The 22647-nt window shown below is 35.1% G+C and overlaps 1 protein-coding gene across 1 annotated transcript in view; it reads left to right on the top strand.

The window, feature by feature from the left end:
- The window catches only part of LOC123682985 (lissencephaly-1 homolog), a 60025-nt gene that overhangs the window by 21268 nt on the left and 16110 nt on the right, over positions 1 to 22647 (top strand). The window lies entirely within an intron of this gene.

Raw genomic sequence — 22647 nt, 5'->3', positions numbered from 1 at the left:
TGCCAGCTGACTGTCGATTGGACTCCGGAGTGAAATTATGGAGCCATGTTTCTTCCTTTGTTACAAATCGTCGCAAAATTTCAGGTTTATTGTACTTAAACAGCTTCAAACACTGTTCAGAATCATTAAAACGTTGTTGCTTTTGATGGATTGTGAGCTCGCGCTCCAATTCTGAAAAAAGTACCTCCTCCAGAGATCAGATAGTACTCGATAAGATCTTCAAAATGGGGTATCGCAACACCTTTAATCCCTATTCGAAATCAAGGGGTTGTACTCACCCCTGTTAGGGGTTTTTTGTTGGAACACACTTAATATCAAATCCAGTATAAGTATGTACATATCTTCTGCAGTTTCCGCTGAACACAGGAAAATCCGTCTTGAAACAAAGTGTAGATTAATTTTCATTCAAAAGCTTGTTTATGGGATGAAACACGGCGTAAAACTTGGAATTGCAGCGTAGCGGAACTTTCCCGATATGTTTAATCGATCGAGCAGTTTTCCGGATGATAACGCGGAGCTTTATCAACTTTAACGACATTCACACACACACACATCAATTAAGTTCAACGTTCATGAACTATAAACCTGTGCGAACAACGAACACGACAACCAATTATTTTAGATAGCGTTGATTATACTGCGATTGACATAAATTGGGACAATCACGGAACGAAGAGTAGGTTTTCCACACGAAGCCGTCGACGATAACACGATAAAATAGTTGATTTTATTAGGGAAAGATAAGCAGAAAAATTGCCCAGTGTGAAGTTGGCAGAGATTGAAATAAAAATGAATGCAAAGATGGAAAAACAATGATCAGAACAAGATACATACAACCAAAGAAAGACTAAAGAGTAACAATTAGGAAATCATATAGCATGATTCACATTGCTATTGGAGGCATTACTTGATGAAGACTCGTGTCAAACGCATGAAGAATTGACAGGATCATTGAGAGTGATGCAACAAGCTGTATTCTCCAGACGTTGGTACCTCGAATATCACTTGATTGGATACGGCCTGGCTGACCAAAATAACTTTATGAATAATCATCAAATGACAATTCAATAATCTGAATCCATACTTCAATTTTAAATTTTTTAACAGAACCAAACACAAATACATAATGTGGCACAATCAGGTTATGTCCATAGAGAAAAAACGTCTATGGTTATGTCTATAAGTCATATAAGTCAGTGATTATACCACTTAAAACGTCTTTTGATAGATGGTGCAAGAGGAATCAGAAAGGAGTCAATGTTAACATTTTCAATTAATGTTTAGGCAAACGGTGTAACTGGCCATTACCTATTCTAAGACATGTACCGGGTGTTTTTTTCGAGGTATATAACTTTAAGCTGGCATTACTGTTCAAGATGGCGACCGATTTAACAGCTGTCAAGTGATTTATTCTCAGCTTGGTTTGGAAATTCATCATGAATAGACTCACGCCTGAACAACGCTTGCAAATAGTGCAATTTTATTTCGAAAACAATGGTTCTGTGCGGAATACGTATCGCTCACTACGTCCATTAGCGATGAACGGCACTTCTGGTTGAATGGCTACGTCAACAAACAAAACTGCCGCATTTGGAGTGAAGCTAATCCTCAAGTGTATGTCGAAACACCGTTACATCCAGAAAATCTGACTGTTTGGTGCGCTTTATGGGCTGGTGGAATCATTGGTCCGTACTTCTTCAAAAACGATGATGGCCAGAACGTTACAGTCAATGGTGATCGGTATAGAGCCATGATTACTAACTTTTTCATTCCTGAATTGAACAACCATGATGTCCAGGAGCTGTGGTTCCAACAAGACGGCGCAACATGTCACACAGCTCGTGCCACAATCGATTTATTGAAAGACACGTTTGGTGACCGCCTAATTTCACGTTTTGGACCTGTGAATTGGCCTCCAAGATCTTGTGATTTAACACCGCTAGACTACTTTCTGTGGGGCTATGTAAAGTCATTGGTCTATGCGGATAAGCCACAAAGCCTTGACCATTTGGAAGACAACATTCGCCGTGTTATTGCCGATATACGGCCACAAATGTTGGAAAAAGTCATCGAAAATTGGACGCCCAGATTGGACTACATCCGAGCCAGCCGTGGCGGTCATATACCAGAAATCATATTTAAAATGTAATGCCACAAGATTATCTTGCGGATAAATAAAATTCATGTCAATCGAATAATCCATCGTTGTTTTATTGCAATTTAAAGTTCTATAGCTCTAAAAAAACACCCTTCACAACAAAAAAAACCAATAGGTATATCACGGCCGAAGGATCGGATTCGACGATTTCCAAATCCCCGCTTTCTACCGTCTTCAGATAATTCCGTTGCTCTGTAATTCCCCTAATTAAGAGCAGCGAGACGCTTCTTTCACCTTCGGCCGAGGTGAAAGTAATCGATATTTTTCCACTTTTGATTTTTATTATTACGTGTAGCCTGTGTAGCGGATCACGTGACCCCCTTAAAACTGGGATCGGGCGGTGCCACGCGCCTTCTAGATCTAGATTTCGCCTCGTTTTTAGCCCCCGGCCCGCGCGTTCGGTTGCCATTTCGTTTCTTTATTATTGTTGTTGCTGTTTTTTTTTCGCAGTGGGACTAGCGAATGTCTGGTAGGGCGAAGCGGGGAACTTTCACGATTTTGAATGTCGAAATGGCGAAGGGAAGTCGAAGAATCGGATGCGAGAATAACAATACGTCATACTAACTAATGCGGTCTTAAGATTGGTTCACACCAGGTCGGTGAAGCCGAACTAGTAGTATGAAGGCGAGGTGGTATCAAATAATAGAATAACAAACACTTAATAATGAAACATCGGAAAAATTTAAAATAGACGCAGGTGTCCCTCAAGGTAATGTTCTCGGGCTATAACAATTACTACTACATAGGTGTACAACTTTGTTCCGCAGTTTTTTCCAAATTTCGAGGCTTTATTATAAAAAATTGTTATACATTTGTGATTCAAAGTATTGTCCATCGCTGGCCACTAGTTTCTCCCATCTTTCGGGCAGCGTACGAATCCCGCGTTGAAAAAACTGGTCTTTTGAAGCGATCCACGAATTGATCCATTTTTTTTACTTCTTCATAAGACTGGAAGTGCTGGTCAGCCAGGCCGTGTGCCATTGATCGAAACAAGTTAAAGTCCGAGGTAGCAACGTCTGGAGAATACGGCGGGTGGGGTAGGACTTCCCATTTCAACTTTTCCAAATTTGTGTTGACTACTTTCGCAACATGGGGTCGAGCATTGCTATGCTGTAAAATCACTTCGTCGTTTGTTTTTCAATGCTCCTCCCAAACGCATTAATTGCGTTCGATAATGATCGCCTGTGTTTTTTTTTCAATCTGTTTTAACAACTCATAATACACTATGCCGAGCTGGTCCCACCAAATACTGACGTTTGAACCGTGAATAGTCGGTTTGGCCGTCGATGTGGAAGCATGGTAACGGTATTATAACTCTACCAGAAAGGTGGGAAAAAGTTGTAGCTAACAATGGGCAGTACTTCGAACCATTTTTTCACAATAAAGTAGCATTTAGCAAAAAAACAGCGGGAACTCAGTTGCGCACCTTATACCTAAATGGAAATCGATATTTCTGGTCTCGGGTTGTTACTGCAGCCCAGTTGTACTATTTCTGGAGGTTTACTTGTAGAACACTTCATGTTTGTCCATCCCTATATAAATGCACAACAATACTCGTTTGTCAACCTTCTTAATCAAATCTTGATTTCTTCTTTGTTTAATTATTTTGAGAATTTTCTGACCAGAGAAGAAGAAAATATTAATCCCTGGACATTATTCTCTAAGGGAATAATGACATATTCTCTAAGGAATAATAACTTCGAAACGAAATTTTATCGATTATATTTAGTTATGAGTAACTGAAATATTTTGGTTCAGAATTTGAATAATTCCTCAATGAATGGAATCGATATTTGACAAATCGCTAGAAAAACTGTTTTCGAATATGTGTGAGTGTGGAATTGGGTAATTTTTGCCGGACCACTTCCGATGTCTTCATGGATGAATATGCATTCTGAATCTCGCAAGTTTAGATTAAACGGTTCGTGAAATGACGGAGCACACCGTTAGATTTACACTATTCTTCATATTATCTGAAATCGTAAGAGTTTCTTTTGTTGAAAGTTGCAATGATGCGTCCTTATTTGGCCAATTATGACCACTTGAGCTATGAAGGATGAGAATTACCAAGTGAGCGTGGTTATTACCGTCTTAATCACAGTTGATTAAACTCGACATTTTTCTTATAATGAATCTTTATTCAACAATATGAAAGTACTATTTTACTACATCATTACTAAAATGACAGTGTTCGAGGTTGAAGTTCGTGGACATAAATTATACATAAAATAATAATGATAGAAAATCCCAATTTACACAAATTTATTACAGGAAATACTTGTTATGCCACAATCTGGTTTGCATTCTCTCTAAAACAATTTCCCCATAATTTAGATATTTAAGCATGCAAATTCAGAATTAATAAAGCCAATAAGAAACCTACATGAATTTATTTATTACTTAAATGTAACGCAAGTAGAACACTTGTGATTTTTTTCATTTAGATGGCATTTAATATTATTCATTTAGGGCTTAATGAAAGTTATTCCCCCTTTTTATACAACTTCAAAACATGGGGAGGGGTCTTCCCTTTCTTTCAATATTGTCTAGTAATAACATTGAGATATTTTAATAAGGCTTCTTGGCCCTCCGCCGAGGGAATAATTTTTCGCGGTAATAATAGCCATTATTGCATGTTCATTATTCCTCGAAATAATTTCGACTCTGAAGAAGCCGAAAAATGGATCATAATAACCTTTGATGAATCCGTTATATTATCGATTATTTTCTGATGTAGGTACCTACTTTGAATCACGCATATTGCTTTCCGTTTCCCCATTCATTTCATTTACAGTTACCAATAAGGAAACGAAACATAATAAACCTTTATACGAACTGTTTTAATCCAACACTTCCCATTGTAATGATTCTACATCTGCAGGAGAAAAAAAGGAGACCACACAGGTATGGAGATCACCGTGAAAGTATGAAAGATTTCAATTAATCGCAAAAAGTTGCATCGCTTCTTTCACACGGTCCATCTGAGGAGGTTGGGAATCATCACGAGATGATTCTCTACCTCACGATGAGTGGTTTTGAAACCGCCACACGTGATTAAGATGGATTAGAGATGTGCATCGTGTTGCGATATGCAAATAACACTATATGTGTGTCTCTATTGCCCCCATTCTACTTTCTCAGACGTACTGTCTTGCGGTGCTGGAAATAGATTGAATATTAACCTATTGAAACGGTTGTTTTGGTTTGTTATTCTCCAAGATAAACCGGTAATATAAGATTTTAAAGCTATCCTGGAATTTTGATAGCTTTCGTTTTAGAACTAATAGAATTTGTCTACCACAATACATTATAATCTATGTAATGCATTCTTGAACATTACTATTGGAGTTTTCTGCACGGTTCATTATTTCATTCCTGCATTGTCAAATAAAGAAGTATAAAGAACTTGTAGAACGAGAAATTTACTTTAACTGATCAAGAAAATCTTAAATTCATATGGGACCAAATTTCATTGAAATCGAAAAGGAATTGAAGAAGTTAAGGCTGTTACAAGGATGTGCGTACACACGTACAGACATATACCAAATAAACTTCGTTCAGGATGGTCTGAATCGGAGACCAAGCATTTTTCCATCTCATAACAATGCTTCCGCATCACCTTCGGTAGACTCGAAAGCAAAAAAAAAAAAAGGACATTTCTCCGACCTTTACTGACTTTATCTGGAAATAGTTTTCGACCTTTCCATAATTTACGCTTCGGAAATCGTTCATCCGTCTCGACGATATTTAAACGAGCGATATTTATATGGCCTCCGCGACTGGGAAACCTCAAAAAGGGCGGAACCGATCCTGAAAGGGCGCAACGTTTCGCCAAGTGGATCGATATCCGTATCCTGATGTCGGTGCGTCATCACATATTACTCTGCAAACAACGCCCGGAATCCAGCAGCATGGGCCGCATAAGTGTCACTTATGCGAAGATGACGAGGAGATGCCTTTATACATAAGTGTTACTTATGTGAAGGCGATTAGATGATTTGATACATAAGTGTGAGATGTGTGAAGGTGATTGAAAGATTATACATAAGCGTCACTTATGTGAAAGCGACCAGAAGGTTCCTAAGTGTCATCCTAGTCAATGTGATAGGAAGATGTTTAGGTCCATAAGTGTCACAGATGTGACTTTAAAAAGAATGAGATCAGTAAATCCAGAACTCAGCATCGTAGGGTGCTCGAGTGTTACTTATGCGAGATGACATGGAGACGTCTTGATACATAAGTGTCACTTGTGTGAAAATGTCGCCCATGTCAAGGTGATATGAAATGAATATGTTTAGTTGCATAAGTGTCAAGTATGTGATTTTAAAACGAATGAAAGTGTTCAATCATGAATTGATTGTATATACATATAGGTGGATAGTAAATTGCATTCAAAGTTAGATATTGAATTTCAATGATAAATCCACATATCCGAAAATATTCAAATTTGAAAGATCACCACCAAAATACATACTGATTATGTATCTACAAAATATGCTGCAATAGTGAGTTTACTCCAGCTCGTAGACGAACCGTTTTGAGATTGATGATGATATGTGGGACACTCTATATATAATCGTCTGGAGATTTCTTTCACCGAAGGTTTAAATTTAACGTACTTGGAATATTATGATGAAATTTCTGTCTCAAGTTTGAGCCAAATATAAATTTTGTATGTATAGTGTTAGCTCGCCATTCCGAAAAATGATATTCAATCCGAAAATTGTTGAGCTCATTGCAACTACTCTATCTGAAAAATCCAATATTTGAAGTTTTAAAACTTTGATATTGAAATTCAATGCTGGATACTAATTTGAAGCTTTTGTTGATTAATCCTAGCAATTAAAATTGATTTCGATATAATATCAAGATTTTTCTTCTCTCTCAAAATATTCTTATTTAATGACAGTATTTCATTGGAAATAGAAAGCTGAAAACCTGTTCTTTTATTGATGGAATTTTCTTATCCGAATGTCTTCGTTAATCTCTGTTTCCAAATGATAAGTGCAGCATTGAGTTAATTCTCAGGAATCGAAGATTTCTCAATCGAATAACGGAAAACAATAATCTTGAGCAATCTTTGAGATTTTTCATCACTTCCCAATTTCTTACGATGAATTAGCAGAAAATTACTAGGCAATCATCGATCAATGAAACTGTTGAGAAGTACGGGTCTGCTTTCTACTCATTCAGGTTGTTATGATAGCCTGTCAATAAATAACAAAATGTGCATTCGATTCGTGTTTGCATCTTGATGCCCGACAGGTACCTATAAAACTTTTGAGTGGCATATTCAACGCTGTTGAGTAGGTCGTGAATGACAATGCCGTTAACTTTCAAGATACAATTATTGCTGCATTATAATTGATGAAAAGGATATGGGGATTGTTGGTTGTACCTTTTGGGGTTTTTGTCATGATAGGCTTGAAATTATGGGAAAGTGATTTAATTTATTTCCTGATTTTTTCAGATGTTTGTGGTAATGATAGGTTTTAGTAACAATTTCTCATTATTATTTCTTGAGATTGAGCCTATTGTCACGGTATATTATGTGGCAGGTCTTGTCTGCTATCTAGAGTAAAATGTGGCACAGAGCAAGAGCAAATTATTTTGTTGAAATGAAAATCTGTTGAATGATCATTGATAGTCATGATGTGGGCCGGTATTTTTTGCGTCTTTATTAATAATATGCAAATTATTGAATTGATCTCGATTGATTTCCATAAACCATGTCCCAATTTTGTCCTATAAGTACCATTACTAATTTTGATGTTATTGGAAAATTTAATCTTTTAAAAATCTCAAATCTACTCACAGTAATGGTCATTATTACATCGAAATGTTATTCCCTCGCCATCTGCGAGGGAATAATAGCTACACCAGATATTTTAAAGTTCACGTGTGGTGCACCATGAAAAATAGAATTAAAAAACTGTTCGTTTGTTTTTTGAAATCGATAATTTTGTCTAGGAATCAACAAGAGAGCATAATTTTATAATGAATGAAAAATGCTACAATGGCCTTATCGGAATGATTGCGATATTTTAGATATCAGTTAGGTCCATTTGGGGATCTAAAATGTTTGCTGGTAATTCGTATCATATCTCCTGATGGCTAAATAAACGTGTCATAACCACGATGTATCGATTTCCTCGTATCTACGTTGCATTCAATGCACACATCTCATTGATTCATTACACCCATTCACCGATCTTGTAGATTCATCAGAATCAACTACCGGACGACGTCTGTCCAATGCTAATTGAGTCCTAGGTTTCATTATAAACGGTAAAGGGACTCACACACGTGATTTGGCAAATCAATTGATTCGTTCCACTGCTGAATATTTAAGCTTACGACGATGCGAAGCTTTTGTATATGTTTACTCGAAAATAATTGCAAATATTTACGTCTTACTTTTGTTGGGATTTTGCAGTCATTTGTTTCCTCTTCGAGCTACGCGGACAGAGACAGTTGATATATATCTATGGGCTATGTGAGCCATTCCTGTCTAGTGCACAGGAAATTTCAGATGGAAGTTAAATCAAAAGATAACTGGGACTATGATATAAAACAGTCGAATGGTTTTGGGTTTCGTCAATTTTTTTCTCCACGATGACTGAAAAATTACGATTCAATTGAAGTGTAATTTAGTAGGTAATTGGATGATGACGACTTTCTGCTGAAATTTTCTGTCAGCATCGAAAATATTAGCTTCATAGTACTCTTATCGGGACGGAGAATAAGGGCCTGTTTCACCACCTTCTGTTAACGTCCCGGATAGCCTAGTCATAACTTATCCGACAGATATCACTAAAATTGTGTTTCACCAGTTTCGGATTGGTTAAAGTGGCCACTAAACTGCCTGATATATTAGCATCTAGATCCGGTGGCCTCTAAACTCTTAGCCAACAACTTCTATTGATAGAACTTCGCATTTTTTTCTTATATCTTTTCGATCTTTGTTTCAAAATTTCGACCAACTTATGATAAATAATAACTGATGTTGATATTCTTATTTTCCGTCAAAGTATTGCTTTCTATTGAATATTTGGATCATAAAACATTCTTTGTCATATGAGTTTTTTGACTTTTTTCGGCAATAAGTTTTCTACCGCCTTTTTCCGGTAATTTTACAATTTTCTTCCATTTCTTCGATTTGAAGTTTGACATGTATCATATTCTGTGGACAGCATGGCGCCATCCTGACACCGGTTACGGTTTATTACCTATCTCTATGACTCATCACGGCGTGAAACGTGTCCAGTAATTTCTCGTACGACCTGAGGGTATCGACTTGTAGATGACGGTCTTGAGCAGTAAAAAAAAAGAACGATCCAAATCGCTTCGAATCGCATAAACGAAACGTTACGCTCGTGTAGAACGTGCATAACGAATGACAGCGTAACGCATCAGACGGAAAATAGCCGTTTACATGAGATTAGGCCTTGCGGAAACTACTTTGTTGTGGATTTCTGTCGACTCTAGCTTGTAGGAGATGATTTCCTCGGAGAGATTCTGATAAATATATGTAAAAATAAAACGGTTACTTTTAGGGAAAACAAATTTGTAATTTTCTATGTTCTATGTCTAAGATTCTAACCTAAAACTACCTCCTGTTATATTTAGTCAGCTGTTGGAAGTGTGAGTTAAGAAACCCGATTTTTTTGATTTTTCAGATTAGTAAGCTATTTTTTTTTATTTATTTTTATGTTATTCCTTTGAATGTTATTTTATTTTGTTTCGTATGTTATTCATTCTACAAGGTGTTACATTCAAACCAACTGCCGCTAGACAATAAGTATTTTTGATAATATTGTTAATTTAACTAATAAAGAATTTTACGCGTTACTTTATGAGCACAAACAAAACTATTGTATTTTTGTCCACCCTGTACCAATTGGAATCAACATGTGATACATTTTTGGAATCAGCTCAGCTAGAGTAATCGGAAAATTGAGACAAAATGGGGGTGTTCCATTTAAAAAAAATAACGGTGACTTCATTACTCGAAAGTAATTCACCCTGTATATTAGATTATCATTTTAAAATACGGTGAATTAAAATGAAAAATCGATGTGTTTCAGGATTATTTCTTAAAATGGTCTGTTTAGCTAAAAATGAATTTGTTCCATACTTTACGGACACAGTGTATAAGGCGAATGAAGTCAGATGCTTCAATGCATAAAATACAGAGAGGGCCATTGAAAACGAAACAGCGGCTCTGTAAGTCGGCAGAACCGAGTTATATAAAAACGCTCGGACACGTCAACAACATTTTCGAGGGGGACATCGTTCGCGATGAAATTCACCCGAAATACATTCCATCCCTCGGAGCTGTGACCACCACCCCTAAATTTTTAAATGGCACCATATGGCAAGTGATACCTCATTTGAAAGGTAGTTTCCTTCTCAATATCAAACAACAAAAATAAATTAATTCTATCGATTCGTTTTCGAGATATAGGAACTTGAAGTTGGGAAATAACTTTTTATTCACTTAATCAATAAAAATAAGATCTAACATTGCAACTGTTTAAAGATAATTATCATTGTCAAGGAATTGAATGATCTAACTGTTTACCACCCATTTCCATACAATAGTACAAGTTCTGTTCAAAATGAGACCTCACATTTCGTAGCATTTCCGGAGTTATTCGACGGCATTCTTCAATAATTCTGAGTCGTAAATCTTCCAGAGATTCTGGTTCGGTTGCATACATTTTGTTTTTCAAGTGACCCCACAGGAAAAAGTCGAGTGGGGTTAAATCTGGAGATCTGGCTGGCCACCCTATAGCGCCTCTTCTTCCAATCCAACTTCCAGGAAACATTCTATCTAAAAACTTGATGAAATTTCAAGTGCTTTTCATGGTAACGATTGAGTGAATAAAAAGTTATTTCCCAACTTCAAGTTCCTATATCTCGAAAACGAATCGATAGAATTGATTTATTTTTGTTGTTTGATATTAAGAAGGAAACTACCTTTCAAATGAGGCATCACTTGCTATATGGTTCCATTTAAAAATTTAGGGGTGGCGGTCACAGCTCCGAGGGATGAAATGTATTTCGTGTGAATTTCATCGCGAACGATGTCCCCCTCGAAAATGTTGTTGACGTGTCCGAGTGTTTTTATATAACTCGGTTCTGCCGACTTACAGAGCCGCTGTTTCGTTTTCAATGGCCCTCTCTGTATGTATTGAAAGCATAAATACGTATTCATAAATGTCACCATTCACTTTTCTAATTTTATGATTTATGTTGAATTATCAATACTTGTTTCTTTGGCACATCTAAGGACAAATAATCGACTCAATCTTTCCTCTCTCGCATAATCCAAAAGGAAATAAAACAATAATCAGGTGTTAGTGTGCCAAATACCTCGTTTCGAATGCAAATAATGGAACTCTTACGTCGATGCAAATTTATATCATCGGTTCCTAGATTATATCAGGAATAAAATCTGAAATATTCATCAAGGATTGGCCAATTCTGTTGATATAATGACATTATTATGCAAATCTCTCAAATAATGATATTACGCTGCATAACAATATTGGGTTTTCGTATTTCCTACAATGCATCATGCATTAGTCATTGCTTTCAAACCCACACTTTTGTCTAGTCGGAACGGAAAGAAATACAATCGCACTTTATGTACTACTTCAAAACGTTGGTGTGTACGATTGTCAGTTGGGATATGGTTTATCGGAAATCCTAACTCTCAGCTGTGTTAATCTTTCCATTTTGGAATGTTTACCACGTTCTTCGTTAAGAATGTTCTAATCACTGAAGGATGTTATTTTCCTGGATAGATAAAGAGCTGAAAACTTTAATGGAATCTGTGAACAGTTCAGTGAATATCCATTTGGGATTCCATCGAAAGGAGTGCTGAATGTAATGACATATTACAAGATCCAATCAAATTCATTTTATGTGTTTCTTACGCTTCTCTTGGATATAATTCAATCCAGATGACAGGACAAGTTGTTTTCTGTATACGTAACTGTTATTTCATACGAAGGTGGTTCTGTGTTTAGAAGAACATAGATGTGTGCACAAAAATAAGGTAGTTGCAATAAAACAAACATAAGTAACGCTCGTTTGTCAGTTGATTGGTACCTACAACTGCTCCCTATATTCATGCGATGTTTAAGTGTAAAATGTTATTCAGTTTGTTCACAGTGCACAAGAAAAATTTTCGAATAACTACCTCATTTTTATGATATGGGTACGGAAGGCCTTTTGTTTTAATTTTCCAAAATTCAAATAATAACTTGGGGATAGTCGATAGAAGACATAAAAGAATAAGTTATTTGAGAAATTGTTGAATCCTCTTGAATTGTTCGGTGATATTTATTGAGCACTCATAAAGAAGATTTTTCAATTCGCATAAATGTTTCTCGCAAAATTGTAATAAAAAAGTAATTAAGGTTTTTTCAATATAATATAATTCTTATGTCATTTTTGTTTTCAGTATGTTATGCCGTTCAATCATGGAAAGATACACGATTCAACAACGTTTAGAAATTGTTGAATTGTTCATTAAAATCACTTGATCGAATCGCTGTTCGTCGATTTGTAGACAAATTTGAAAAATAATGCTATTTTCATTAACAAATACTTGTTGCCTTTTTAAAATTTGTCTAGAATACGAGGAATAGTGAGATGATTAACTGAATAATGTCCATGAATTTTCTCAAATTTCTCTCAAAATTCACAAATGAGTACTGATTTTGATAAGCAATTTAACAATTTCTAAATATTGTTGAAGCTTGAATCTCTATGATTAAATCACATAATCTACTGAACAGAAATGACATAAGAAATGTGTTAAAATAATACAGTGTTTCCATTATGACTATTTTAAATTATATAATTTCTATCTAAATTTTTTTTATGATTACTATATTGCGAGAAACATTGAAAGGGAACACCACCTCGTGGATGCTCAGTTCAAAACGAAATTAGAGATTTTTCTTCTTACAAATCACCGATTTTTATGGGTTTTCACATAATTAACTTAAACAATAATCTACATAGAAGAAAGTAAATATTTTCAATTTGTGAATAAAAAGAAATAATAAATTGGAAATTTTTCGTTTTTCGCAAAAAAAATTATGATATGTACTTTGTACAAAGCACTGACGTATATTTAAAATATTCGTGAAAAAACTACCAAAAATCATTACAAAAGAGTGAAATTATCATTTCGTGAAAATCGTCGTGCAGTGCTGCCCTCTGCTTATTTGCTTCGAAAAAAAAAGAAGTGTACAACTTCGTACACCGTACAAAGTTTGGTCATCGTAGGAGCGCCAGAGAGGAATGAATGGATTCCAAAGTTTGACTAATATGCGATAAACCACGTGATTGTAATTCCTGTCAATTCGAATTCTTTTTGAGTGTTTAACAAATATTTCCGAATAGTTTCAGAGGATTTGAAAGATCTGTCGAATACAATGATGTTTTTTATTTTTTTTTTGCTTAAAAACGGCGTCACATACGAGAAAAGACGTGTGAGTTTTCTTCGTCACAAATTGAAAAAGGAATTTAAAAATGATTTTCGGCTTGAAATATCTCAGTGGCGTACTAATTCTTCATAAAAAAAGGAATCATTACCCGTATGCGCGTCAATGATGAACATAAAATTCTTGATGTGTTGTGCATGTGATTGTGTGCATGTCTAAAGAATACGCAATCACTACTTTATGCAATTCACCGCATTCCATTTGAATATCTCAACCGGTTCTACAGCAATATAAATAAACATTCAGTTTGCAAGAAGAACTTTAGCACCCCATATCTCTGAATACTATTCATTTGTGAACCTAAATCAGCAATCATTAATTATTATTTCATGCTGAAGTTTGCCTCACTTATTTACTGACAATTATTACTTTTTTTTTCGATAATCGGTAAGAATATTTTAGATAAAAGAAAATGATGAACCACAGTCTGCAATTTGCAGTTCTTAAGCAGACTTGGTAAAATTTCAAAATTTTTAGCAATCCAGCGACGTGTATTTCAACTAAGGGGTGTCATACACGTTAGGATTTTTATCGTACCTGTTTATTTAAAATTCCGCGAGGTCATGTGAGCTGCAGTATGATTTCTAACGGTTATTCCTATCGCTACTCGATAAGCTGTATTGTCTTGTCTTCATACGCGAACAACGCGGTTCTTGGACAAAACGCCTGTTCGCACGCCTACCACTCCATCACGTCAGCTCTTATATTCACGCCATTCATACCTTCGAAACGATGGTGATGATGATGGAAACGTCGAAGCCTCCCTCGATTTCAGCTGGAGGTTACGAAAGACACGCCGGTATCGATCGATCCATGAGGAATGCAGACCGGTGAGAGGTTATGCTGTTATGCGGTCCCGTGCGGCCTGCACCGCAATTAAATCACGTCCGTTGTTATTAATAATTTTCAATCATCCATAAATAGGAAACGTCGTGCTCGTCGTGCTTACGTAATTGTGCAATCGCGATGATGGCGGGAATAAGGCCTAGGAAGCGGAAAGCAGACGTGACAGAGGCCTGTTTGTGGTGTCCTCATCTCGATCTGTTTGTTCGATGGATGAAAGACTTTCTCTAAAAAAAAATAAAAAATCTACACGAAACATTAAACGACTGAAAAATTCTTATAACATTTAAACCTTGGCTTTAGGTCAGCGATTCCCGAAGTGGTCCAGGTGGACCCCTAGGGGTCCACGGGGGACTCGGAAGTTGGTCCACGGTGTCATGAAGAACGTCTTCTTAAATGGTTCATGAACATTTTTCTGGTTTCGATTGGAAATAACATGAAAGATCGCGGCTTGACTTCATTCACCAAGCTGCGCGAAATTGCGTAGTGCCACAACTCAATCCTCAAATTGTTGATATACAATTTTAATGTTTTATTCCAAAATATTCAAAGTTTTCGAATGATCCCTAGAATTTGTATAATGGACAAAAATGTTATCCGTCTTTACCGAATTTAATTTTATTGCTCTTTCTTGGGTTTTCGAAACAATTCTTCAAATAAAAAAAAGGTTGTAGATGACTATATATATTGAGGCGGTCCACCTTATGTAAGGAATTGAAGGGGCCCACGAAAAAAAAAATTAGGAAACACTGCTGCAGATGCTCAAAACTGATTCATTCATTAAGAATGTATGGCAGTGAAACAGGTAGCAACTATGTTGCTATGAATTGCTGCCAAAAAAATTGGGCGGGAAGCTATCGTGGGTAGCATATAAGATAGCTTCCTGATATACAGAATATTAATTCTGCTTTAACTGTTTTGAAGAATTTTTATGATGGGAATTGTGCCTGGGGAATTTTCAAAACTGGGGAATTTTCAAAACTGGGGAATTTTCAAAACTTTTTTATGCAAAATCATGAGCAAATCGATACTCTATTTACTTGATTTGTGACTTTTATATCTATTTAATACGTGTTATTAATAAAATTATAACAAATTATGAACACTTATGTTGTAGAGTTGGCAAGATCTAGAGCTAATGAGTGATCAATTTTGATCACAATTAAAGTTGTTAGCAACAATAATATATTTGAAGAAAAGAACATCAACTACAACTTAGTACATAAATGAAAAGTTGGCAAGACCTAGAGCCAATCACTGTTTTCCCACATGATTGGTGTGATACCCTTGCAAAATTATTTGCTTCAAACTTGCAAGCGGTAGTCGAGTATTCTTGATTATTGTGTGAGATTGTAGCTACAGGCTGGAGTACAACAAGCCGAGTTTAAATGATTGAAATAATGGGTTATACCTTAAATAATTCTGAATAGTTTCTCATGCAGAATCTTGAGCCGATCTATGTACTTCGTAATTGATTGGTGTGGTTTCCCTGCTAAATTATTTGCTGCCGTCTGTTCTATATGATTGTGATCAATTTAGATCACAATTAAAGTTGTTAGCAACAATAATATTTTTGAAGAAAAGAACATCAACTACAACTTAGTACCTAAATGAATAGTTGGCAAGACCTAGAGCCGATCACTGTTTTCCTACATGATTGGTGTGATACCCTTGCAAAATTATTTGCTTCAAACTTCCAAGTGGTAGTCGAGTATTCTTGATTATTGTGTGAGATTGTAGCTACAGGCTGGAGTACAACAAGGCGAGTTCAAATGATTGAAATAATGGGTTATACCTCAAATAATTATGAATAGTGTCTCATGCAGAATCTTGAGCCGATCTATGTACTTCGTAATTGATTGGTGTGGTTTCCCTGCTAAATTATTTGCTGCCGTCTGTTCTATATGATTGTGATCAATTTAGATCACAATTAAAGTTGTTAGCAACAATAATATTTTTGAAGAAAAGAACATCAACTACAACTTAGTACCTAAATGAATAGTTGGCAAGACCTAGAGCCGATCACTGTTTTCCTACATGATTGGTGTGATACCCTTGCAAAATTATTTGCTTCAAACTACCAAGTGGTAGTCGAGTATTCTTGATTATTGTGTGAGATTGTAGCTACAGGCTGGAGTACAACAAGCCGAGTTCAAATGATTGAAATAATGGATTATACCTTAAATAATTCTGAATAGTTTCTCATGCAGAATCTTGAGCCGATCTATGTACTTCGTAATTGATTGGTGTGGTTTCCCTGCTAAATTATTTGCTGCCATCTGTCCAAAGTGATTGTGACCAATTTAGATCACAATTAAAGTTGTTAGCAACAATAATATTCTTGAAGAAAAAAATATAAACTAAAACTTAGTACATAAATGAATAGTTGGCAAGACCTAAAGCCAATCACTGTTCTCCTACATGACTGGTGTGATACCCTTACAAAATTATTTGCTAAAAACTTCCAAACAGTTGTCGAGTGTTATTGATTACTATGTAAGCTTATTGCTACAAGATAACGTGCATATACTGAGTTTTGAATGATTTGAATTAAGTATTATTTTTGAAGAATTCTTGAGCCGATCGATGCACTTAAAATTGGTTTCCCTGCTGAATCATTTGCATGAATCTATCCGTAGTGATTGTGATCAACTCAGATTTCAATTATTATAGTTGATAGCTCCAATGAAATGTTTGGGAAAAAAGACTAAGTTAGTATATAAGTACACATTTACAAGAACTAGAGCTGATCACTGTTTTCTTCATGATTGGTGTGATACCCTTGTAAAATTATTTGCTATAAACTTCGAGCTAGTTGTCGAGTATTCTTGATTACTATGTAAGAATGTAGCTACAATATGAAATGTAACAGATTGAATCTATACTTTATTATTAATAATAAACACATAGTTTTGAATTGGTTTTACCAGAATGATATATGTATATTTAGTTCGATCTTGAAGCCTCTTACACTGAAGAGGATGGAAGAAAAGTAACTTCTCATCTAGCCTGGGCCCAAAAATAAATTGTCATCACTCCTCTTCTCGTTTTCTTCTATTCGTGCATTCTATTTGCATCCCTTGCTAAGTCTACGGCAAGCGTCGCACGAACTGGCTTCGATCCAAACACCGTGTCTCCACCAAGCGTGTAATTCTTCGTTATCTATAAAAAGCAAAATCTTCCGACGGTGCACCCCGAGTAAGAGTTTTGTCGTAATTATTTCCACAATTAGTCTATTCTAATACTTGTGCATTATAACAGCGAGCAATTCAAATTACACACGATATTTTAAATACCCACTGCAATCTGTATAGGTACGCGCCTATTGGCGATTTATGCAATATCCACTTCCTGCGGCGCTCATCTTTCTTACAAATTGGTTTGTGCAGTGTGTAATTGAAGTAATTCTTGCTTGTCTGGAATGGGATTCTGGAAGGAGAAACTGGAAAATACTATGAAGTAGTATTCAATACTAAACTGGTTGACACCAATCTTTTAATCTTCTTAAGGATCGATTTGGGGGAATATTATATTTTCTTTAACTTGTAGGAATTCTTGGAGATTATTGAGAAAAAAGTGGTGGAATTAACAGTTGGATAATTTTCATTTCTTATCTTATTATAGCCAGTAGGTCGTAGATGAGGTTTCTGGGCCAATATATGCATATATTGCAATCTTTAGAACTAATCAGCATTTCCGATACTTGATTGGTGTTAACCTTGCTATTTTTTTGTCTAATATTTTACGGAATATTCATTTCTAACTGTTCACATGTTAGCCACAAACTTCGGTGCATTGATATTCAGGTGTGCAACTATTGGTGGAGAAAAATCAAAGTCAATATCTGGTCATTGATTTTTTATCCGTTTGTTGTGATGTTGTGGTCGACTAGCAACTAAATACACATAAATATAAATATGCATAAATCGAAATAGTTCAAAATATTGTAGTATCAGTTATTAGCAAGATCTAGAACTAATCACTGTTTTCTGCCTGATTAGTGTGATACCCTTGCAAAATTATTTGCTATAAACTTCGAAATAGTAGACGAGTGTTATTGATTACTGTGTGAGCTTATAGCTACAAGATTAAGTACAATGAGCCGAGTTGAAATTCTGTTGAAGAATTCTCAAGCTTTTCATGCAGAATCTGCACATTATAATCGGTTGGTGTGGTTTCCCTGCTGAATTATTTGCTAGCAAATCTTCAAAATGAAAGTGATCAATTCAGATCACAATGAAAGGTAAAAGCAATAAAAAAAATATTAGAAGAAAAAATAACTAAAACTAACTACATAAATAAACAGTTGGCAAGACCTAGAGCCAATCGCTGTTCTCTTACAAGATTGGTGTGATACCCTTGCAAAATTATTTGCTATAAACTTCGAAATAGTTGTCGAGTGTTATCGATTACTGTATGAACTTTTAGTTACAAGATCTAGTAGAATAAACCGAGTTGATATTATGTTGAAAAATTTTCAAGCTTTTCATGCAGAATCTTGAGCCGATCGATGAACATTATAATTGGTTGGTGTGGTTTCCCTGCTAAATTATTTGCTGCCATCATTTAAAAATGATTGTGATCAATTTAGATCACAATTGAAGGTGATAGCAACATTTAAATTTTGGAAGGAAAGAAATTTACCTAAAATTAAGTACATAAATGAACAGTTTGCAAGACCTAGAGCCAATCGCTGTTCTCTTACAAGATTGGTGTGATACCCTTGCAAAATTATTTGCTATAAACTTCGAAATAGTAGATTAGTGTTATTGTTTACTGTGTAAGCTTATAGTTACAAGATCTAGTAGAATGAACCTAGTAATCATATCTCATTTAAATTAATTTGAAAATTAGTGGATATTATGTTGAAGAATTTTCAAGCTTTTTATGCAGAATCTTGAGCCGATCGATGCACATTATAATTGGTTGGTGTGGTTTCCCTGCTAAATTATTTGCTGCCATCTTTTTGAAATTATTGTGATCAATTAATATCAAAATTGAAGGTGATAGCAACATTAATATTTTTGGAAGGAAAGAAATTTGACTAAAATTAAGTTCATAAATGAATTGTTGGCAAGACCTAGAGCCAATCAATGTTCTCTTACATGATTGGTGTAGTACCCTTGCAAAATTATTCGCTGTCGACTATTCATAGTGATTGTGATTAACTTAGATTACAATTTTAGTTGATAGCAACAATATACCACCGAGCATTTAGGCGAATATGTAGCAAGATCTTGCAAAATTATTTGCTATAAACTGATCTACCTATCCCACAGATTCATCTACTCTACAACTACTATTCTGAACATTCCTATATTTCGTGGGAATTTATATTATTATTCACGGTATCTAAATTATTTGCTAATTTTTGTTTGTGTCAGTGGGGGATTTAAATAACAATTTTTCAAAATAGCACCAAGGAAATAATTAATAACATTCCATTGTGCATATGCTCATTTGCTGTAATAATAATGTTTTGTGAGTTGTTTCTGTAGCAATAAATTTCAGTAGAAAAAACGATTTCAGTTAGTCGTTGGCAAATCTACTAGAACTAATCAAAATGAAGGAGTCAATGCAAGTTATATCATTACAACCGTAATGTTCCTAATTGACTTGAAGCCATATACTCAAGGCACTTATGCGAAGTTCGAAAAACATAACAAATCATTTCTAACTCCACACGGTTGCCGATACTTGGGCGTTTTCCTATTATCCGAACGTTTTTATACTCCTACTTTCTCATAGTTGCGGATATTTAAATTATATCGAATTAATTTCATTCGAATGAGTTATTATACGAAGCAGGGTTCTATATCCGTACAAATTACAGCGTTCGCTGAGGCTTCTTCTGAATAATAATGGACGTGTTCGCATATTTTTCAACTAATGACTTCCACCTTTAATTAACTCCTCTAGTCTTCCTGTGTGTATGTGTCTGTATAGGTATGTGTGGGAGTATCGCTATGAATTCCTACGTTGAATATGTGGCATTGAGTCTTTAAACCACTTTCATTCCGTGCGTCTAACTGCATAGTTGCTCATATTGTTAAGGTGCGTTTTGATAGCGTTATAAACCTTGGGAATTTCATACATTTATATGGCTCTTGGTTCCCATCACGATCCGAAACGATTCTCGTCGAGATAAACGACGGTTTTATTTATGGTATTACATTTTATACGTTTTTGCGCAATCTTAATAAAGTTCGAAAAGCTTTTTAGAAGATCTAGACCTACTTCTGCTTTTGTATAGTGTTGTTTCGTTTCGAAATGGTACGTTTTGAGATCTATTGTAGTTCCTTGCAAGGATAAATGTATTAACATAAAGTTGAATGAAGATTTTGATTGATCGGTAGTTTTGTAGATTCGAAATATTATTTAGTTAACGATGTATATTCTTCGTTGGGCCTGTTCTAGTGAATCAGTCGAAGTAGATAAAAAATATGGAACAAGAATCAAGTGATATGTGCAAGATATGGAGTTGATCGTTATTTATTGTAATTTTCGAGGAAAATAAAACGAACTAAAATAAATAAATAAACAGTTGGCAAGATCTAGAGCTGATCACTGTTCTCTTACAAGATTGGTGTGATACCCTTGCAAAATTATTTGCTATAAACTTCCAAATAGTAGTCGAGTGTTCTTGATTATTGTGTGAGATTGTAGCTACAGGCTCGAGTACAACAAACTTAGTTTGAATGATTGAAATTGTGGGTTATACCTAAAAAATTCGGAAGTTTCTTATGCAGAATCTTGAGCCGATCTATGTACTTCGTAATTGATTGGTGTGGTTTCCCTGCTAAATTATTTGCTGCGATGTGTTCAAAATGATTGTGATCAGCTTAGATCACAATTAAAGTTGTTAGCAACAATAATATTTTTGAAGAAAAGGACATCAACTGAAACTTAGTACATAAATAAATAGTTGGCAAGACCTAGAGCCAATCACTGTGTTCCTACATGATTGGTGTGATACCCTTGCAAAATTATTTGCTATAAACTTCCAAATAGTAGTCGAGTGTTCTTGATTATTGTGTGAGATTGTAGCTACAAGCTAGAGTACAAGAAACTGAGTTTTAATGCGTGAAATTAAGGGTCATACCTTAATAAATTCCGAATAGTTTATTATGCAGAATAAATAAAATAAAACGAAGTAATTTCCACTATGTTGTAGTGGAAATTACTTCGTTTTATTTTATTTATAATGAATTTCCGCCAAGTAAGGACCGAATCCATTAAATATTATGCAGAATCTTGAGCCGATCGATGCACATTATAATTGATTGGTGTGGTTTCCCTGCTAAATTATTTGCTACCATCTGTTTTAATTGTTTGAGCTCAACTCAGATCACATTTAAGGGTGATAGCAACAATAAAATGTTCGAGGAAAAAAGAATTCACTAAAACTAAGTATATAAATAAACAGCAAGATCTAGAGCCAATTACTGTAAACTCACAAGATTGGTGTGATACCCTTGCAAAATTATTTGCTATAAACTTTCAAATGGTAATCAAGTGTTCTTGATTGTTGTGTGAGCTTGTAGTTACATGCTTGAATACAACAAATTTTGTTTGAACGATTGAGTCTTTCATTTAAACCACTTTCATTCCGTATGTATAACTCCATAGCCTGTTTGGTATTGTTTTGTTTTGAAATAGTACGTTTTGACCTCTATTGTAGTTTGTTACAAGGACAAATGTATTAGCATAAAGTTGAATGAAGATATTGATTGATTGGTAGTTCTGTCGATTGACGAACGGTACATTCAAAATATCATTAGTTAACGGTGTATATTTGTCGTTAGGCCTGTTCTAGTGAATACATTAAAATAGCTTTAAAAAATTTGATGAACAGGAATTAAGTAATTTGTGCAAGATATGGGGCCGATCATTATTTTTTTGTGGTTGATTGGTGTGATTATTTTGCAATATTAAAGGCTGCATTCATGAATAAATAATTAGATACTTAATTACATTAATTAATTAAGGATTGACTATCTATGCTAAACATATTCAGATGTAGCTACAAAAAGAACCTGACTCTTATGATGATGATGTTATATAGTTTCAGTGTAAAGCAAGATCTAGAGCTAATCACTGTTTTTGATACTTTATTGGTGT

This window comes from Harmonia axyridis, chromosome 6 (genome assembly GCF_914767665.1).
Source record: "Harmonia axyridis chromosome 6, icHarAxyr1.1, whole genome shotgun sequence".
NCBI classification, from domain to species: Eukaryota; Metazoa; Arthropoda; class Insecta; order Coleoptera; family Coccinellidae; genus Harmonia; species Harmonia axyridis.
The sequence above is the reverse complement of the archived record's forward strand: the minus strand, read 5'-3'. Positions and strand labels throughout refer to the sequence as shown.